The sequence below is a fragment of the Bos indicus x Bos taurus genome, chromosome 2 (assembly GCF_003369695.1).
Source record: "Bos indicus x Bos taurus breed Angus x Brahman F1 hybrid chromosome 2, Bos_hybrid_MaternalHap_v2.0, whole genome shotgun sequence".
Classification (NCBI taxonomy): Eukaryota; Metazoa; Chordata; class Mammalia; order Artiodactyla; family Bovidae; genus Bos; species Bos indicus x Bos taurus.
This window is the reverse complement of record NC_040077.1, coordinates 22549510-22572049: the sequence shown is the minus strand read 5'-3', so window position 1 is coordinate 22572049 and position 22540 is coordinate 22549510. Positions and strand designations below refer to the sequence as shown.

The following is a 22540-nucleotide window of genomic DNA, read 5'->3' as shown; positions in this document are numbered from 1 at the left end:
AATCTTTCCCAGCATCAGGGTCTTTTCCAATGAGTCAGCTCTTCACATCAGGTGGCCAAAGTACTGAAGTTTCAGCTTCAACATAAGTCCTTCCAATGAACACCAGGACTGATCTCCTTTACGATGGACTGGTAGGATCTCCTTGCAGTCCAAGGGACTCTCAAGAGTCTTCTCCAACACCACAGTTCAAAAGCATTAATTCTTCGGTGCTCAGCTTTCTTTATAGTCCAACTCTCACATCCATACATGACTACTGGAAAAACCATAGCCTTGACTAGACAGACCTTTGTTGACAAAGTAATGTCTCTGCTTTTTAATATGCTGTCTAGGCTGGTCATAACTTTCCTTCCAAGGAATAAGCGTCTTTTAATTTCATGGCTGCAATCACCATCTGCAGTGATTTCAGAGCCCCCAAAAATAAAGTCTGACACTGTTTCCACTGTTTCTCCATCTATTTGCCATGAAGTGAAGAGACTGGATCTCATGATCTTAGTTTTCTGAATGTTGAGCTTTAAGCCAACTTTTTCACTCTCCTCTTTCACTTTCATCAAGAGGCTTTTCAGTTCCTCTTCACTTTCTGCCATAAGGGTGGTGTCATCTGCATATCTGAGGTTATTGATATTTCTCCCGGCAATCTTGATTCCAGCTTGTGCTTCTTCCAGTCCAGCGTTTCTCATGATGTACTCTGCATATAAGTTAAATAAGCAGGGTGACAATATACAGCCTTGACGTACTCCTTTTCCTATTTGGAACCAGTCTGTTGTTCCATGTCCAGTTCTAACTGTTGCTTCCTGGCCTGTATACAGGTTTCTCAAGAGGCAGGTCAGGTGGTCTGGTATTCCCATCTCCTTCAGAATTTTCCACAGTTTATTGTGATCCACACAGTCAAAGGCTTTGGCAGAGTCAATAAAGCAGAAATAGATGTTTTTCTGGAACTCTCTTGCTTTTTTGATGATCCAGCAGATGTTGGCAATTTGATCTCTGGTTCCTCTGCCTTTTCTAAAACCAGCTTGAACATCTGGAAGTTCACGGTTCACATATTGCTGAAGCCTGGGTTGGAGAATTTTGAGCATTACTTTACTAGTGTGTGAGATGAGTGCAATTGTGTGGTAGTTTGAGCATTCTTTGGCATTGCCTTTCTTTGGGATTGGAATGAAAACTGACCTTTTCCAGTCCTGTGTCCACTGCTGAGTCTTCCAAATTTGCTGACATATTGAGTGAAGCACTTTCACAGCATTATCTTTTAGGATTTGAAATAACTCAACTGGAATTCCATCACCTCCACTAGCTTTGTCTGTAGTGATGCTTCCTAAGGCCCACTTGACTTCACATTCCAGGATGTCTGACTCTAGGTGAGTGTGAGTGATCACACCATCGTGATTATCGGGGTCATGAAGATCTTTTTTGTACAGTTCTTCTGTGTATTCTTGCCATCTCTTCTTAATATCTTCAGCTTCTGTTAGGTCCCTACCATTTCTGTCCTTTATTGAGCCCATCTTTGCATGAAATGTTCCCTTGGTATCTCTGATGTTCTTGAAGAGATCTCTAGTCTTTCCCATTCTGTTTTTTTCTTCTATTTCTTTGCATTGATCTCTGAGGAAGGCTTTCCTATCTCTCCTTGCTATTCTTTGGAACTCTGCATGCAAATGGGTATATCTTTCCTTTTCTCCTTTGCTTTTTGCTTCTCTTCTTTTCACAGCTATTTGTAAGGCCTCCTCACACAGCCATTTTGCCTTTTTGCATTTCTTTTTCTTGGGGATGGTCTTGATTCCTGTCTCCTGTATAATGTCACAAACCTCCATCTATAGTTCATCAGGCACTCTATCAGATCTAGTCCCTTAAATCTATTTCTCACTTCCACTGTATAATCATAAGGAATCTGATTTAGGTCATATCTGAATGGTCTAGTGGTTTTGCCCACTTTCTTCAATTTAAGTCTGAATTTGGCAATAAGGAGTTCATGATCTGAGCCACAGTCAGCTCCCGGTCTTGTTTTTGCTGACTGTATAGAGTGTCTCCATCTTTGGCTACAAAGAATATAATCAATCTGATTTCGGTATTGACCCATCTGGTGATGTCCATATGTAGAGTCTTCTCCTGTGTTGTTGGAAGAGGGTGTTTGCAATGACCAGTGAGTTCTTTTGGCAAAACTCTATTAGCCTTTGCCCTACTTCATTCTGTACTCCAAGGCTTAATTTGCCCGTTACTCCAGGTGTTTCTTGACTTCCTACTTTTACATTCCAGTCCCCTATAATGAAAAGGACAGCTTTTTTGGGTGCTAGTTCTATAAGGTCTTGTGGATCTTCATAAAAGCGTTCAGCTTCTTTAGCGTTATTGTTCGGGGCATAGACTTGGATTACCGTGACATTGAATGGTTTGCATTGGAAATGAACTGAGATCATTCTGTTGTTTTTGAGATTACATCAAGTACTGCATTTTGGACTGTTTTGTTGACTATGATGGCTACTCCATTTCTTTTAAGGGGTTCCTGCCCACAGTAGTAGTAGATATAATGATCATCTCAGTTAAATTCACTCATTCCAGTCCATCTTAGTTCACTGATTCCTAGAATGCCGACGTTTACTCTTGCCATCTCCTGTTTGATCACTTCCAATTTGCCTTGGTTCATGGACCTAACATTCCGGGTTCCTATGCAATATTGCTCTTTACAGCATCGGACCTTGCTTCTATCACCAGTCACATCCACAACTGGGTATTGTTTTTGCTTTGGCTCCATCCCTTCATTCTTTCTGGAGTTATTTCTCCATTGATCTCCAGTAGCATATTGGGCACCTACCGACCTGGGGAGTTCATCTTTCAGTGTCCTATCTTACTGCCTTCTCATACTGTTCGTGGGGTTCTCAAGGCAAGACTGAAGTGGTTTGCTATTCCCTTCTCCAGTGGACCACATTCTGTCAGACCTCTCCACAATGACCCGTCGGTCTTGGGTGGCCCCACATGGCATGGCTTAGTTTCATTGAGTTAGACAAGACTGTGGTCCGTGTGATCAGATTGGCTAGTTGTCTGTGATTTCTGTCTGTCTGCCCTCCGATGCCCTCTCTCAGTGCCTACTGTCTTACTGAGTTTCTCTTACCTTGGACGTATCTCTTCACGGCTGCTCCAGCAAAGCGCTGTGAACCCCATAAAGAAGTGCAAATAAGCTCCTTCCTCAGAGAAGGAGCTTAATTTCTTTCCTCTTGAGTGTGGGCTAGATTTAATGTCTTGCTGGTAACAAGGATATGGAAAAGAAAATTAGTAACTTCATAGTGGCAAAACCTAGCAGATAACACCTTAGCCAAGTGACCAAGGTTTACATCATCTGTAATATGCCCTGCTCATATCATGAGCCCCTTGATACAGTGTCATGAGAAAGGCCCCTCCCCTTTGGGGTCTTCTTCCCAAATATTCATAACCTCAGTCTAGTCATGAGAAAACATCAAGCCCAAGCCAAAATTGAAGGACATTCTACAACATTCCGGACCAACACTCTTCAGAAACATAAAGGTCATGAAAGACAAAGAAAACCTGAGAAGCTGTCACAGGTTGGACAAGACTAAGGAGACAGGACAAGTACCTGGTGTCTTGGATTGGATTCTAGAGTGGAAAAAAATCCGATGTTAGCAAGAAAATGGGTGAAATTTGAACAGAGTCCATGGTTAATAGTCTCCTGTCGATGTTCGTTTCTCAGTTTTGGTAAGTGTATCATGACATATTAGGTATTAACAGTAGGGGAAGCTAGATGAAGGGCTTAGGGGACCCCTATGTGCTGGCTTCAGGGAGGGAAGGGCCCAGAGCTTGAGGACTGGGTGGAAGCTGTTGATAATCCCTTGCCCCTGTAGGTTGCTTTGTGGTTCTTAGTGCTTCCAGATGTTCTCTCCTCAGACTGGAGCCCCCTTACCCAGTCTCGGGATTTTTTCCACCAGCTTTTGAAAGCCTGGCAGGGGCTTGTGAAAACAGGTAGCCAGATTAGGGAGTGGAAGAGTGGGCATGGAGACAACATCTTGGCTTGATGGTAGAAACTAAGAAAATCAGAATTCAACATGGACTTTAATTAATAATATATTATTACTGGTTCATTAATTGTAAAAAATGTTCCATGCTAACATAAGGGGAGGTATGAGGGTGGGAGAGGCTAATATGGCAACTCTGTACTATTTTCTCAACTTTTATGGGAAATTAAATTCTAAAAATATAGTCTATTTAAAATGAAAAATAGAGGACTTCCCTGGTGGCCCAGTGGTTAAGAATCCACCTTCCAATGCAGAGGACATGGATTTGATACCTGGTCAGGGAACTAAGATCCCACACACCCCAGGGCAACAAAGCCCGTCCCTGTGCCACAACCAGAGAAGTGCACGCGCCGCAACTACTCACTCCTTGTGCCCTGGAGCCCACGCTCCACAAGAGAAGCCCCCCAAGAAGGCTGCGACTAGAGAAAGCTCACGTGCTGCAATAGAAAGCAGGCACCGCCTCGAAGACCCAGCACAGCTAAATTAAAAAATCACCCTGCCTGTTCTTCTAAGGTAAACGGAGCATCCGAATTCACTGAAGGGTCAGCAGAGCTGCCCTGGTTTGGCTCCAAGGGACTTGTGATAATGCCACAGAGAGAATGCAACAAGCATCAGAAGAACCACAGAGATGATCGAAGGACATGGAAAAGGAGGACACAATTAGTCGAAAGAAAACAGGAAAGGGAGGGCAGGTGGGAGAGCAAATGAAGGACACCATGGGCTTCAGGCCATCTGTTTATGTGGCTGCCCTGCCCCATTGTTCACCCCCCTTACCCACTCCTCTTCTTCCTAAATCTGTTGCCTTTTAATAAGCTCTATGATGATGCTACATACTCTGTCCCTGCAGATTCCCTCTCTAGTTCCTGCTCTGTGTCCCAGGATACTCCCTGCTTGTGGCTTCCCTGGGGCCTGCCCAGTGGGCAGGGAGGAGATTGGGGTCTGAATCCTGAGGTGCCTCCCCTCTCTGTGTGTCTCTCCTAGCCTGGGGCCCCAGCAGAGGCCACAGCCTCTCCCTTCAGCTCTCCCTGGCTTCTGATGATCACTTCTCCTTTTGTCCCTTTAGGCCTAGTGTGTCTATGCTTCCCCACAAGGGGCAGTTCTGGGGCGCTGCACCATTCCTTGCTGGTTTCCCTAAAGTCAGCCCACACTTGTGCATCCTCCCTTTATTAATCTCTTCTCAGTTACTCAGTCAAATGCATCACCTGTTTCCTGCTGAGACCACAACCAATATGCTCACTGTCTCTTGTTTATCTTGCCCTTTAGAACAGAAACTCCATGAAGGCAGAGATTTTGTATGCTTCCTCCACTGCTGTGGCTCTTAGAAAATATTTGTTGAATAAATGAGTGAATGTTCATATTATCTGTACTCATACAGTAGTTACTAATCTGCATGTGGCTATGGAGCACTTGAAATGAGGCTGGTGCCACTGAAAATCAATTTTAAATTTTATTTAAGTCAGACAGCTATATATGATTAGTGGCTACAGTACTGGTCTAAGGAGACTGCCTGAGCTCAAGCCATTTCTCTAGCTACTGATGTCCACTCTGCCCCAATAGGGGTTGAACAGGAATGACTCAAAGGCCTTGGCTATATCCCTCACCCTGGGGAACTGCAATGCTAGGCTTTCTGGCATTCTCTCTAGGCTGGCAAACTTGGGAACATGTGTCTTGCTACTATTATACATTTACATTTTTATTTCATTGCAAACTCAGTGTTCCTTGGGTGGTGGTTGTTGTTTAGTCGCTAAGTCATGTCTGAGTCTTTGCGACCCATGGACTGTAGCCCATCAAGCTCCTCTGTCCATGGGATGTTCCAGGCAAGAATACTGGAGCGGGTTGTTATTTCTTTCTCCGGGCTATCTTCCCAACCCAGGGATTGAACCCACAACTCCTGCATCTCCTGCATTGGCAGGCGGATTCTTTACCACTAAGCCACCAATAGAGTTACAGTGTGCTCACCAGGCCCTTACAAAGTCGCAGCTTACAAAAGAGCTCTGGCCCCTAGCCAAGGGAGTCTCCAGCTGCTGACTGACCCTGCCTGGAAAGTCAACTTGGAAAAGACACGAATGTCCTAATCCTCTTCCAAACCACTCTAAGTAGGTTTTATCCAGTGACCTGTAAAACCAAATTAGTAAAGGGACACTTTAATTCCAGCTCATTAGAGAGCTTCTAAAATCTTTGAAAAAGCCAACACAGCAAATTTTTCTGTGCTGGGGGGCTAAGAAACCCATCAGTTTTTAAAGCAAAATGTCCTTGCTTTCCCATGGTTTCTCTCACATCATGCAGCATACAGAAGATATTTTCTAAGGCTTTCACAGGGGGTCCCTGGTGAAGGTGGGAAGCAGCTGTCCAGAAGGAGAAAAATATGGTTGCCCAGCAAGGTCAAGAGATTTTCCCCAAGTTCTGCCAAGTTTGGTCCCCCTTCTGGTCTCCTGACTCTCATACAGGGAACATTTGCACTGTTCTGATTATTACCCCAGGAGCTGGTTTATTGCACAATATCAGGAAATAGTCCATATGAAATCCTGGCCCACAGAGTGCACATGTTCTGCTTTTTATTCTGCAGCTTTTTTATACAGTGTGTTTTCCTTTCCCATAATGTCATCTGGAAGCAATTCCTCCCAACAGCTGGATTTGCTTTCCCAATTGGTAAACACATAAAATGGAAGGCAGGCGAAGATGCTGCGTGTCACCAGAGAGCCCTTTCCCCACCCGCTTGGCTCACGTTCTGAGGCTTATCTTGGGTCTCTGCACAATCCTCATCAAAACCGAGAATGTCTTCAAACAGGCGACCGACACTGCACTCCCTCCTTCAGAGGGGTCAGTGTGTTCTTTGGGGGACACATTTTCTGAATACTTTGCAGATAAAATGGATCAGATGCAGACCAGATTCCAGCTTGCCAGGATCTCTGCACTCCATGTGAGGGCCGACAGAGTAGCATCTCCCAAAGTTCCCACCATCCTGGTGCAGTCAGAACCTCTGGGGTCCCCTGGGGAGCCTGAGAGCAGAGCCCTCCCAATGCCACGGTCACCAAAGCCAGTAAAGAGAAGAGAGGAGCCCAAAGAGCCCTAAGTGGGTCATCAAAGAAGATGAATGTCCCCCAAACACACTCTGCAGGAACATTTCCATAGGGACACAAGCAGAAGGGCCGGCCTGCGCTGTGGGACAGCCAAGGCCCTGAGCCCAGCTGGCCTCTGGGTGTTGGCGCACACCTCTTGGCTCTGTTCACCAGCATGGCTAGCTGTGGTCCTAGAGTTCCGGGGGCACACTGACGCTGGAATACCACAGTAGAGGACAGAGCTCAGGCTCCAGGCACTTCCTGCTCTCATGTAAAAAATCTTATTCTTTAGAGCAGAGTTCCAAATCTAGGGGAAATCAGCCTCACATATGGCTGAACTCTCAGAGGGAACATGAGGGTATGCCAGTGACCAGATATAGGAGAGGATGTGTGCAACCTGGCACCACTGCGTGGATGACCTCAATGCAGTGCTGGCCAGCTTCAGGGTGGGTGTGGGAGTGGGAGGGACTTCTGTCAAGTTCCACCAACCCTGTAGGTAGACAGGACCCGGAACCCATGAAGGGGCTTCCCTGGGTTGTGGGCCTTTGACTGCAGAGTTCTCCCTGCAGGAAGCAATGGGCATCCCTCCCATTGGACGTATAAAAGGAGAGTTAGGGGCAGTGCTCACCAGGGGACCCTGAGGAGGGTGGCTGCATCAGCCCCTCTGCCCGGACCCAACGGCATCATACATTTCCCCAAATCTCACGGTCTCATACCTGGAATTTTGAAAACCTGCGATTCTGGTTCCATGACAGGGCTGATAACTTCAGACTGTGGTCACTTTGGTCTGGTCACCTGAACTGCTCTGGGGAGGGGGAGCCTCAGGATACACTTGGAAAGCATCACAGATGCCTAGGACAGAGGATGGGTGGTGAGAGCAGCCCACTGGTTCACGCTGCCCAGTGATCCTCTAGATTAAAGCACCAGAAAAGACGTAGCAACCAAATGCAAGTGTGCACCTGGCTTGGATTCCCGGTTCAAACAAGCCAATTATAAGAAGGCATTTTTGGATAATCAGGAAGATTTGCATTTGGACTATGGCCACACCACCTTGACTGTGCCTGATCTTTCATTTGGACTGGGTATAGGAAAATATTTAAGACTTTATTGTTAGTTTTTATAGGTGTGATAATGGTTGTATGGTTGTTATATAAGAAAATGTCATCATCTCTTTAAAAACATAGGCTAAAATATTTAGGGGTGAAATATGACGTCTGGCACTTATTTTAAAATACTTCAGGAAAAAAAGCTGGTGAAGCAAATTGGTTTCTTAGTCCATTTGAGCTGTTGTAACAAATACCATAGACTGAGTGGATTACAAACAATAAGCATGTATTTCTCACAGTTCTGGAGGCTGGAGGTCCAAGATCAAGGTGCTAGCAGATTTGGTGTCTGATGAACCTCTTTCAGGTTCGTATATGTTTGTCCTCAACCTCACAAAGTGGAAGAGGTGAGAAAGCTCTCTGGGGTCTCCTTTATTGGGATCCACCCTTATGACTTCCTGCTGCTGCTGCATCGCTTTAGTTGTGTCCGACTCTGTGCAACCCCATAGACGGCAGCCAACCAGGCTTCCCGTCTCTGGGATTCTCCAGGCAAGAACACTGGAGTGGGTTGCCATTTCCTTCTCCAATGCATGAAAGTGAAAAGTGAAAGTGAAGTCACTTAGTCCTATTTTCTCGACCCCATGGACTGCAGCCTACCAGGCTCCTCCTTCCATGGGATTTTTTAGGCAAAAGTACTGGAGTTAGGGTGACCCTTATGACTTACCACCTGCTAAAGGCCCAACCTCTTAACTTCAAGTGGGGATTAGGTTATTCAACACATACATTTAGGATGGAACATAAGCATGCAGTCTATATAGCATGTGGCAAGTTGTTAATGCTTAAATTCAAATAATGGGTATATGGGAGCCTTTTTTTTTTAGTAAAATGATTTTTAAGTTTTTAACAGCCACATAATAGTCTATCATGTGGTTGAAGAAGAGTTTTTTTTAATTAATTAGTTTTTAGAATTGAGATATAACTGATATATTGTCAACACATTCTGTGTCTAAGGTTTACAATTTGAGATTCTTTATACTTTGATATATGTTGAATTTTTTTATAATAAAAAGTTTAAAATACAGACTATTTTATCACAAAAACAAGAACCAAACACCATTCAATGGTGGCTGAATTCTGCACTAAGATTCTTAATCCTAATGGCTAAACCAGGGGTCAGCACTCAGGTATAATGGGGAGGTGACCCCTGCAAGCTTTGACCAGGAGTTTGACATACCTCCCAGCTCTTCTGCCTGGTCAGAAGTGGAAGGAACTAGTCTCCCAGGACAAACACAGCCTTCTTCGCTCCAGTTCCCACTGGCCTTTAGGGCTGTGGTTTCCTCCTGTGCATTAGTGCATGAGAAGTTTGGGGCCAGGAGGAGCTGAAGTAGGACACAGACCACATGCCACTGTAACTGCCAAATAAAGCTCTGGTAATTCCAGTGTCAAATGATTCTTGCTGCCCTCACCCCCAGTGTTTCACTGTCCCATCAGTACTGACTGTCCTCCTACACTGGTTCACACACAGACTTGTAAACCAGGAAGAATCCTCTGCTAGTCCCCTCTCCTCCAGCGGCAAAGGGAAGGCCTCTACTTAGAAGAGTTAGTGCAGGCATGGCACTTCATTCTCTTCCTAGCCCTGGCTCTTGCCACCTTCCCAACTTCTGCCTTCCCATTCCAGGTTAGTCTACAATAGTTAGCCTTAACCTGGTCTTGGGAAGGAGAGGATTCTTGGCTAGTTTCTTTCTTTTTTTCATACTTTTTTTTTTTTTTTTTGACTGCATAGCATGGCACATGGAACTTCCCTGACTAGGAATCGAACCTGTGACCCCTGTAGTGGAAGCACAGAGTCTTAACCACTGGACCACCAGAGAAGTCCCAGGTGATTCTTTGCTAGTTTCTTATCTTCTCTTTCTGGCTGAAACAGTCTTTTCTAGAAAACCATCTTTTTTCTCCTGCTTGAAATATGTGGAGTTTTCTATTTTCCTTCAAGTCCTGAGTGAAAGGTAAGTACATTTTCATGGTACAGGGCCATACATGGTACTTTCTCAGGCCCAGCCTGGGCACCCAGCCCTCTGGAACGGAAAAAGGCCTCCCATGTAGAGGTGGGGTCTAGAGAGTGCTACTGCCGAGAACCTGCCCAAGCTGTTGCCAGCATGTTATAAGGAAGACTGCTCTAAACAGAAAACAGAAAACAAATTTGAAAAGTCCTAATTACACTTCGTGAGACTAAAGATGTAATATTCTCACAACATTTTAAATATGTTCTCTAATTTTCCTTTTTTTCCTTCCTGTTTGTCTCAATTATAAGTTCATGAGAACTTACTTTCATTTTTTAAATTTCTGCTCATTTTTAGTAAATACTAAGGGTACCCGTACTACACAAACTGTACTGGTGTGACATCACACAATAGCTCAGACATTTTACTTGTCGGTGGATACGTGAAAGTTCAAATTCAGTCTACAAAGGAAGATTGGAGAAGATCAATGGATAAAGCTGTGAGTTATTCAAAGCCAAATCTACAATAGTTGAAAACGATGCCCCATTTTCAGCCCAGCCCCAACTAGAATGTAAGTGCCTTGCAGGCATGAAGGTTGTCCATTTTGTACAGAGCAGTGTCCCAGTGCCTAGAACAGGGTCTGCCACATATAGATGCTTAATACTTACTGGATGTATGAATGGTCTGTGCTTTGAAATTCTTGTAGCCACTTGTCACAAGCTACCATTACTATTAGCTACTATGCTATGCTAAGTCACTTCAGTTGTGTCCGACTCTTAGCGACCCCATGGACTGCAGCCTACCAGGCTCCTCCGTCCATGGGATTTTCCAGGCAAGAATACTGGAGTGGGGTGCCATTGCCTTCTCCGACTATTAGCTACTATTGCATCATAATTCAAGACAGAAAGTTTCTCAGAAGCAGAAGTAAATCTTTCTGTCTCATAAGAGCTACATCATCCATAACTGGGATTCAATAACTGTCTATTGAACAGATAGAAATCCGTTCTGTTGGGAACTAGCTAGTTATTAAATAATTTAAAAACATAATCCCACATAGGTCACGAGAAAAGCCATCGGCCATGCTATAGAAATGAACAGTTGCTGGAACCCCAGAAGTTTCTAATGTACTGTGTGGCAGGGAGGTAAATTTCCTGCCCTAGAAATCTGGCAAAAGAATTCGCTTGAGGATTTAAGTCTCAGAAAAAAAGACCGCGGGAAGGAGGCAGAAAAGGGGGAGGTCTTTTCCAGGGCCAATAGATTAAGGGTATTTAGATACCACTTAAGAAAGGAACCAGATGCCAGCCAGGTTTGTGCTTCAGTTTAACCACATTCCCTGCAAAACTTGCTTACAGGAAGATCAGAAGCTTTGGCGATCATTACTGAAAAGGATTCAGAGAAATTATTGCCTACTCCCGGTTGAAGACAGAACAAGTCCTGGTCTTTTTTCGGTGTCAACCTCTACTGAGATGTGCTGTTGTCAAATCAAAAAGGGGACAGATCTGGAATTTTACAACTCTGATGAAAGTGAAATAAAAGGAAATCTGTATCATCTTGATCAAAGCATGTGCCACCTGAGTCGGCTCCCTGTCTTGTCCCTTGGCCTTGGCGACTCTCCTGTGCTGGAGGTTAAGGATTTGTTAAAGAAGATGGGTTTTGATTAAGTGTCACATTTAGTGTGATGTGACATGCTCTTTATCATTGCAAGGGAAGGTTGGGGGCCAGGAGGAGCTTTAGAGCTAGTTCCCAATATAAATTAGGAGTCTTGGGGAATGGGTGCTTTGCAGTCAGCCTTGATCTTTCTATGGCCCAGTGAATGTGTGTATGTGAGAATGTGCACACATGTGTGCGTGCGTATGTGTGTGTGTTTTTGGAGAGATGGCAGAAAGTCAGTTTTCAGGTGCCTGTGCTAATGGGCTGGTTACCCCTACTTGGAGTTTGACTTGCAATTGTAACGCAAGGCTCCAACTCTAAATTTGTCCACATTCTTGATGTGCTGGGCAAAGGTCTCCGCACCTTTTACTCTTTTGGCATTTCAGTGTTGCTTAGGGAAATCTGTAAGCATTCATTCATTCCTCTTGGGGACCACAGCACAAATTTGAAGATGGAGAAGGAGGAGGAAGCATTCCAAGTGCCACATGCCATTTCTAACCAGAGGCTGTGGGTAATGGCTCCCCTGGCTTCACCTAGAAAAAGGGGAGTAGGCGGAGCCAAAGTCACCTCCCTCCAAATCTAAGATGTGCCACACACCTTCAGATTCTGATTCTGGCTTAGCATGGGACAGTGAGGACAAAGAGAAAATGTGGGCACAGAAGAGTCCCAGGCTAATGGGATTGGGGGTCTAGGAGAATATCCCAGAAGGGACCACTCCCTTCTGGGAATATCCTCAAAGGCACTCCCTTTCCAGGTTAATCTTCCTAAACTACTACTGGCATCAAGAACCTTTCCTGCCCAGAACTTTCCATATACCTTCTCTTCCCTCCCATTGTCTGTGAAAGAAAATCCATAGCCGTGACCCTGGTACTTGATGCCGCACAGCCTGAGCAGCACCAGGCCAACCCCTCTGCTGCCTCCCTGGTGATTTCCTTGCCCCGTCTCTCAGCCTTTGCTCGTGTTGCTCCCCTGCCTCGTTGGCCTCCCTGTTTCTCCAATGGAAAGCCTGCCCATCCTCCAAGGACTGGCCAAAGCCCTTCCTGTTTCATGAAGGAGTCATGGCTCCCTGGGAGAAGTCCTTTTTTTATTCCAAAAATATGAGTGGAGGGTGTACTGGTTGCCCACAATTGCTCCAAGCACCTGGAATAAGAGAACAAAACACGTAAAGATGTCTGCTTTCAAGGCGCTTGCACGGTCAGGGGGAAATGTGCAGTAAACCCTAAAGATAAGGCATAAGTAGTAAGTAAGTAGTATTACTTAGTAGCTGACAGTTGCTATGGGGGAAAAAAGGAAGAAAATAGAGCAGGGAAAGGGAGACAGGAGCCCCTGACGTTGGAGAGCAGGGGCCTGGCTGCCGTATTACAGGGTGATCACAGTAGGTCTCAGTGTTGGTGAAGAGAGAGGCACAAAGCAGCGACAGACACCAGAGGGGAGAGTTCTGGGCGGTGGGCACATCTGGGGTGCCGGCAGAGCCATTCTCCTGGATGGATGGAGGGTCCCTCCTTCCTCTTCACTTTCCAGGTGGCCCTGCAGGCGATAGAGCTCTAGAAAAGCGTCTATGGACAAAGGAAACGTAAGAAAATCCATAATGTCAAATATTGAACAGAAAGGCCTGCAGTGTTAGTTATGGCCAGCTCTGCATTAAGGAGGCAGATAGCAAAGCAAGGGAGAGGTGCTTCAGTTTTCATTGCTATGTTCAAAGAATTTTTCTTTAAACTTTTGCCCATTAAATTAAATTCACTTATTTATTTGGCTGTGCTGGGTCTTTAGTTGTGGCACGTGGGCTCTTTTACTTGAGGCATTTTGGGCAGTTGTGGCATATAGGATTCAGTTCCTCAACCAGGGATTGAAACCCGGTCCCCTGCATTGGGAGTGTGGAGTCTTAGCCACTGCACCACAAGGGAAGACCCAAAGGTAGTTTTTTTAATTAGAAAAAATTGTTTCTGCTCCTTTCTTACTACGGAGGAAACAGTTTTAAACATATGTCTGAAATGATGTGCTATCACACACTTTTTAAAGGTTAAGCACCATAGGTAAAGTTGACCAGCCATCCATGGTTCTCAGTATATGGGATCTTGCTTCCTGATTTCACATTAATTTCTGAAAATTAGAAACATCATCTCCAAAACATGTTAAGAGGGTTGTAAAAAAGATTGTTGTATTTAATCATCTAGTTGTAGAAATGGAGTATATTTTCTTTAAGAAGCAAAAAACTAAGATCATGTCACTTCACATCATTAATGTATGTCATATAGGTCAGCAGGGAAAAAAATACTGTGATAAGCTTCTCTCTTCCATATGCAGAAGGCTTTCTAGTCTGAGCTTTATATGCTTCCTATCTTTTCACAGATGCTTCTTTTTCTGCTGCTTTTCATTCTTTCCCACATTTCATGTTAGAGGATTGATACAGCCTTTAAAACTTTATTAACAGGAGCAAATCCATTATCCACTGATTTTTTTCTCAGAAGGCATGTTAACATTCAGATAGCCTGGCAGTTTCATTCTCATGAATACCCTAACCATGAAAAAACTCTATAGAACAAAAATCCAATGAACAGAACAAGAAATCTATTGAGTTTTGGAATGTCTGCTGCATTGGATCAGCCCAGGATTATGAAACCTAAGCCTCCCACTGTAAACAGGAAGCTGGCTGCGGTCCTTCATACTATACTGTCCATTTGCTCTGTAGGCCAAGAAAACTGCAGGCCTCCAAGGCCACGATCATCAGTCATGGATCTGACACTGGGAGGTTCCACAGTGACATCATTAGTCATTCCTCCGATGATGAGAATAAGACGCCACCAGCAGAGTGCACACCGTCAGGTCAGCCACCCGGGCCGCTTCTTCAGCCCAGTTTGGGACATCAGAGCACTATGCGTGGGATGTAGGGCAAAGTCTCCATGTTTTTGGCAGCAGGAGAAGCTCTCAAACCCTGCAGGCTACCCCAAACCAGCTAAGATGATTTTTAAAAGAAATTAAAATTGTAAAAGTATAAACTGGCAATTATTTCTTGATATCAAATACATTCGTGAAATTGCAAGCACCCCTGTACTTCATTAAACAGTCACTCACTGTCTCCTTGACTGATTGCTGACTCACCAGTTCCCTTGCAGTTTGGCCAGGGCCCTCATCACAGACACTGGCCTGAGGCTCTCTAATACCATCCCTGGGGACACTCTTCCAGCCTCACTTGCACTTGGAGGTTATCTCTCTCTCGTTGGGATGGAGTCTGGAGTAGAGTCCCTGAGTCTTCACTTCCTTCCCCTACATCTTTGGGCAGCTTAGCCCATCTGTGCCTCAATTCACTCATCTATAAAAACAGGTTTATCCTAACACTGATCTGCAGCTCACCTGAGATGATCCACGCAAAGCACAAATCAGGGCCAGGCACACAGTCAACCCACTTGAGTGCTCAGGTCTCTTACTGGCCTCTCACCCAAGGTTCAAGCCTCCTGGTACAGCTTTCTTCCTCTTTCTGCTGGAACCACTCAGACCTCACAGATCCTGCTCTATTTATCGTGTTTTCTCCCACCCCATGAGTGCTGAGGCTTCCCAGGCTCTCTGCCTGCACTTCCTACGTGGCCTCTGCACAACCATTGCAGCGGCTCCAGTCCCTGCCCCTCACCATTTATACTGGTGGCCCCCATCTGGTTCTCTATCCCAGCCTCTCCCCCGCCCTCCAGACTAAAGTATCCACATACACCCAGCACCTGTATTTACCCAGAGGTCGCACAGTCTGCTCAACCCAACCCTGTCTCTGGCTGCCCTCAACTCCTAACCCCCACCACACCTGCCTCCTCCAAATCCTGTCTGTCTTTTCCACCCCATGCTGTCTCTCCCATCCTGTCATTCTTTCATTTAATCCCCAACACTTGGGAGAATTCACAAGGTTAAGAAAGATCTTTACAAAGCGGTCCCTACTCTCAGGGATCCCCCGGGGGCCATGGGCAGATAATTACAATTCAAAGAGGTTTGATAAAAAGAAGCACAGGATTTAGGAGTGAGGGCAGGAGGGGGCCTACCTAGCCTCAGGGGTCACGGCTGGCTTCTTTCAAGACGGCATATTCATCAGAGACAGACTTGCATACATTTTCATCTAGTAGAAGGGCAGAAGGCAATGGCAACCCACTCCAGTACTCTTGCCTGGAGAGTCCCATGGACGGAGGGGCCTGGAGGGCTGCAGTCCATGGGGTCGCTGAGGGTCAGACAGGACTGAGCGACTTCACTTTCACTTTTCACTGTCATGCATTGGAAAAGGAAATGGTACCCTACTCCAGTGTTCTTGCCTGGAGAATCCTAGGGACGGGGGAGCCTGGTGGGCTGCCGTCTATGGGGTCGCACAGAGTCGGACACGACTGAAGCGACTTAGCAGTAGCAGAAGGGCAAGGTGTGGTGGGAGGCCTCTTAATCAACTGCTTATTAACTGAGGCAAGAAACAAGGAGACCTCCAAGACCCAGATACTCTCACCTGTGGAGACCCTGTCCTACCTTAGAACAGGCTTATTAATACTATTATTATTATTATTATTTTAGCCACACCCTGAGGCATGAAGGCTCTTAGTTCCCCCACCAGGGATTGAACCAGTGCCTCCTGTAGTGGAAGCATGGACTTCTAACTACTGGACTTCCCTGGTGGTCTAGTAATTAGGCATTCAAATACATGTCTATCCCACAGGAAACAATTATATTGCTGTTTCAGAGAGATTTATCACTTTGCTTTTAAAAATTATATAGCTACCAAAAAAATAATTTAATATATACTAGCTATGAATTTCTCTCAAAGGTCATGAATGTCAGAAACCTGAACATGAGAAAAATTTAACCTACAAATGGATCTCCAATTTAATGACATTTTTATGAAATCAGAGGTAACAATGAAAGAAGCTGACATAATTTACATTTTGTAACCACTGCAATAAATGTCTGTACATTTCAATTTTGTACTTTTCTTCTCATATTTTTGAGCTCCTGCTTTCCCCACCCCCCAAACCTCTGGATTTCAAGTGTTTAAGTAGGGCCTTGGCACTTTTGTGGCCCTGGTGATAAACCGGGGCTTAGAGAATTCACTGGGTCATCAGAGCCAAGCCCACATCATTCAGGATGGAGAGGACAGTTGGTTCATGTTCTCCCCCAGAGGGGCCAGCTTTCAATGCTGGTTCCATTCCACCCAGGATGGTGACATTAGACTCCTACACACAGACTGGCTGGTGCGTAGGGACCCGGGAGAAATAGAGGACAGCGCCTTCTGAAAGGAGTGGAAGGCACAAGATTGACTTTAGAGCATTCCCTCCTTTACCAAAGTAATACAGGCTCGTTCAATAAAACTAGATAACATGGGAAAGTACACTAAAAAAATTATATCCCACGTAGACCTGTTAACCAAACCACAAGCATTGCTCTTTTTTTTTTTTTCATCTTCTGGTGATTTTCTCTTCGTAGAGTTGTTTCCCCTTTTTTTTTTTTTTTTGGTGTAGTTGTAATTGCTGTGCCTACTACCTCACATTCTGCTTTTCCTACATATTGCATTGTGTTCCCTTCTCTCACTATTCACTTCAGCTTACTGTAACATGTCCAGAAAATGTCATCATGGGATTTATCAAAAGTTTCTTAACTGTTGCCCTATAGTCAACCACTTATAATTGCTTTCAATGTTTTGCTTGTACATTTTTGGTTACTTTCAATGAGATTGCACTTTAAACCGTTTTGTTTGTTTGTTTGTTTGTTTTTTTGACATTTAGGATTGTTTCTTAAGATAGAGTCTCAGAAGTGGAACTACTGAGTTAACAAATAGGAGTATTTCTAAGAGTTCAAATCCATATTGCTGTATTGTTCCCCAGAGAAGGCTGTATTCATGTACACTGCCTCTAGCAATATGTGAAAATTCCAGCTTCTTGATGACTTCAACTGCATGGTTACTATCACTTAAAAAAAAAAAAAAAAAAGGGGGAGGGTTTTTTGCTGCCAGCTTAATAGGACTTTTTTTTTTTTCGTAAACCTTATTGTGTGGTTTATCATACATACACAGAAGTATACAAATCATGAGTAAATGGTCACAAAGTGAACACCCCCAAGTAACCAGCACCCTCGTCATGAAACAACATTTCCAGACCCCAGAAGCCCCTGCATTTCACCCGTTCACCCTCCTCCACCCCACCCAAGGGTAATTGCTATCCTGACGTCTCACACCATAGGTTAGTTTTGGAAAGCAGCATTATAGAGAATTTTCATTTCCTTGATGACTAGAAGAGCTAACCATTTTTCCATATATTAGTCGATGAATACATTTTTCCATATATTAGTCGATGAATACATTTTTCCATATATTAGTCGATGAATACATTTTTCCATATATTAATAGTTCCTCTTTTGTAAATTGTCTTTCAAGTTCTTTGTCCAGGAAATGGTTGACTCTTAAGCAATCTCCTAATTAAAGTTTGGCTAAAGTTGGACCACAGTCACCATGACATTGTTCAAAAATGGAGAAGTGTGTGTATGCGGGTGTGTTTACACTCCCATGACCTCACTCTGACAATACTCCTCTCATTTATTTATGCGTCTTTATTTCAAAGCAAGATGGCACCTCTGTAGGCCACACCTGGGCAGGAGTAACTTTCAGTGACACAGAGCTGAGCCTAAATAGACTCTGCTGTTCTTTCGGTGTCTATGAGAATTACAGAAATAGGTCACTGAACCTTTTTAAAAATAGAACTGACACATTTGGGGAAAGCATATTTTCTGCTGAGATAGCACAGTCTAAGATGAAATGATCTGTAGGGAGCAGATGAATTTAGACATCTGATATTAAAAATAAATATTCTTAATGTCAATAACTCACAGGAAATACAGTGTCTTTCATAGGAAAGGTCTCTAAACGTTGTTACCTGAACAGCTTACATAAAGTTTTCCCACCCCGGTTCCAGTGTGGGTTCTTCTAAGGAGCAAGTAGTCACTTGCTAACCCCTGCCCAGCCACACCTGGCAACATCTGTGCATGGAGATCAGGCCCACATCATCAGCAGTGGTCAATGCTTGTTTCATCACCAAAGCTGAGATCTCCGGTCTCACCCGGTTTGCCTTCTCTCTTCTTAAGCAGTACACAACCAGCTGCTTACCCTTGGATGGCTCTCCACAGCTGCAAAACAGGTGGGGGCAAGGCCATCTCATCACCTTGGTGCAACTCCATTCCAGGCCTTCCCAGGGCTTGCCTGATTTGTGGAAGGCCAGCTCCAGCATCTTTGCACACCGGCTCCCCAAGAGCTGTCTAGGGGCCTCAGGCCTGCCTGAGATAGAGAGACATCCTCAGAAAGTTCCCTCTGGCTGTTGCCCTGTCCCTCCTCACACCCTCCACATCCTGCTGACTTCAGAAGCCCCGTGCACCTCAGAGGCAGACATTTATGTCTTCTCCAGGGACTTCACTGCCTACACTGTCACGCTTGGACTCCACTAATGAGAGAGCTAGATCTGTTGACTGAAAAAGTAGGGCCTGCAGGTACTATGGGAAAGACACTTCAATTCAGCCCCCCAGATGGCAAGGAGGACTCATGAGGAGGTTGGCTGTCCCGTGAGTCGGGGGTGAGTGGGAGCAAGGGAGGAGGATGCAGAGCTGGAGACCTGTGTTTCAGGGAAGTCTGGCAGCAGGGAGGTAGATACAGGGTATCTGGGGGTTTGGAGCAGGGCAGAGACAGCACGATGCATTTCTCAGAAGTAGAGCACACAGGCAGGACCTGATGACACACACTGGCACGGAGGGAAGAAGAGTCAAAATGCTTACGCAGCACTTCCTTTCTCTTTTTTAGAAGCTGCAGGCCTCTTTTTCACCCCTCTTATTTTTCTTTTCTTTTGTTTATTTTTGGCCACACCACTCAGCATGCAGAACTTCCCTGACCAGGGATCGAACTTCCACCCCCTGCAGAGGAAGCACAGAGTCTTAACCACTGGACCATCAGGGTAGTCTTGATGCACCACTTTCTGCCAAGAACGTGCTTCCTTCTATGTAACACTTATACATTCAGTAAATATGTGTTGAGTGCTTCCCCACATCAGAATCTGATGCAGACTCTGGGAATAATATGTTACTGCCCAAATTTCATTTTCACTCTGCTGAGTGGGGGTCTGGCAGTGCAGATAAAAAACAAAGATGGCTCAGCTGCTAAAGAATCAGCCTGCAATGCAGGAGACCCTGGTTCTATTCCTGGGGTGAGAAGATTCCCTGGACAAGGAATAGGCTACCCATTCCAGTATTCTTGGGCTTCTCTAGTGGCTCAGACTGTAAAGAATCCACCTGCAATGTGGGAGACCTGGGTTCAATCGCTGGGTTGGGAAGATCCCCTGGAGGAGAGCATGGCAACCCACTCCAGTATTCTTGACTGGAGAATCTCCATGGACAGAGGAACCTGGTGGACTGCAGTCCGTGGGGTCACAAAGAGTTGGACACGACTGAGCGACTAAGCACAAACAAATAAAAAAGATAATTTCCCATAGTGATGGTTACTCTTGAAAGATAATTTGGGCTGGGGTAATTGTGTGATCAGGGAGGACTTTTCTGAGGAAGTAACCTTACAGCTGAGACCTGGATGATATGAAAGAGCCCGTCAGGAGAAGACCCAGGGCAAGAATGTTCTAGGTAATCAAACATGCCTATGCAAAAGGCCGCAAGACAGGGATGATCTTGGCATATTTCAGGAACACAGGGAAGACCACTGCAGCACGACAAGAGTTTACAAAATTGTTTTTCTAACGTATTTGCTCAGCTGCCCCTGGACCACACTGCTTCAGGGTTTCACCTTCACTTTCTAGACACCACAGACTCCTTCTAGAGCCTTCCCACATCTCCTTTATCCTTCTTTCCAGACCAGCTCCACTAAGAAGTGAGACTAGTAGCCAAAAGATCCAATCTGGGGCTGAGGAAGGAGCTAGGGCCAGTTCAAATCTTGCAGAGTCAAATGGGGAAGGGCCCCTGGGACTGGACTGGCTTCTTTTTTCATCTGGTTCTTATTCATATTTGAATGAAGAACTCCTATAGCAATCTGATAAAAGCTGTGAAAAATGCACACACATATAATTCTGTGCACAATTTCAGGGGGTTTAGGGATCCTTACGGAGAAGGCAATGGCACCCAACTCCAGTACTCTTGCCTGGAAAATCCCATGGATGGAGGAGCCTGGTGGGCTACAGTCCATAGGGTCGCTAAGAGTCAGACTCGACTGAGCGACTTCACTTTCACTTTTCACTTTCATGCATTGGAGAAGGAAATGGCAACCCACTCCAGTGTTCTTGCCTTGAGAATCCCAGGGACCGGGGAGCCTGGTGGGCTGCCGTCTATGGGGTCGCACAGAGTCAGACATAACTGAAGCGACTTAGCAGCAGCAGCAGCAGGGATCTTTAGAAAAGCTCGTTGTGAGCCTCTTCTAGGGACTGTATTTCAGCAGTTTGTTTTAAGCTAATCTAAATTTTCTCATGAAGCCTGTGTTGCTTCCACGAGAGAAAAGATACATGGAAAAATCACCTTATACAGCAAAGTAGCCTATAACTGCAAATTCGTTTGGCCATCATATTCTTGCAGAGAGACAAATTCATATCTGATAAGATGTAACCATGATGATAGTACAAATGCATTTGTACAGAGTTTTTTACTTTGCACACACATTTCCACTTACATCACTTTATTCCACTGACATCTTTGGCATACAGGTAGGGAAGGCATTACTGTCCCATTTTACAGATGAGGCTACTGAGGAACAGGAGGTTAGGCATCATGCTGGTGATAATAGCACCAGTTGGCAGTGGCTTAGGGCAGGAACTAAGATCTTATCACTCCCAGGCCCAGGCTCCCAGAGAAGCAGAGGTCAGGACAGGGGCCATCTTGACCTCTCTGCCCACTGCATCACCCCAGGGCCTGGAGACACGCAGAAGGCAATCTCTGTGCACACACACTCGTGGCCCACATAGCCTTCCTGCTAGGAAACAGAGACATGGAGGAAGTGATATTTTCTAACATGAGGAAAGAAGCACCAAGCTGCCTATAGAAGTCAAGGTTGTGTGGATGGAGGGGAACGTCCCACTAGATGCTTCCTCTTGGCCAATGAAACCTAACCAGTCACTTCCTTTTTGTTCTAACGACTTACAGCATTTCCTCCTCCAGTCCGGCAGAAACGAATCTAAAGGAGCGCCACCTAGAGGCCGAGACCATAAGAATGGCCGCTTATTTCCCCACCCCCGCCCCCACCCCCGCCCCCACCCCCGCCCCCACCGCCACCCCCGCCCACCGCCACCCCCGCCCCCGCACATCTCCAAGGGCCACCTTGCCTATCAGAAAATAGGCATACCTCATGCTTCCTACCATCCACCAGGATAAACGCCAAATGGAACAGAAATTTAAATGTAAAAGATGTGAACCACACAAAAGTAAAAAATGTTAGTCGCTCAGCGGTTTCTGGTTCTTTCCGACCCACGGAGGGTAGGTAGCCCTGTGCAATTCTCCAGGCAAGAACACTCGAGTGGATTGCCATTTCCTTCTCCAGGGAATCTTACAGATCCAGGAATCTTACAGATTCAGGTCTCCTGCATTGCAGGCAGATTCTTTACCGTCCAAGCCATCAGGGGAGCACACAAGTATTAGGAAAAAATAAGGTGGACTTATTTATACCCCGAATAGTCTTTCTCTGACTCAAAACCCGCGTGCAGTCCAAGGGCAGCTCGGGGTACCTGCCTTCCCAGCTGAGACAGAGAATGTGGGCCAGCTTTCTCTCTCAGGGTGGCATCCACCCCTCCCAATGAGAGCTA

General features: G+C 45.4%; 1 pseudogene; it reads right to left on the bottom strand.

Moving 5' to 3' along the window:
* Positions 1 to 14201: 14201 nt before the first annotated feature.
* Positions 14202 to 14661, bottom strand: LOC113880675 (annotated as a pseudogene).
* Between the last annotated feature and the right edge of the window lie 7879 nt (positions 14662 to 22540).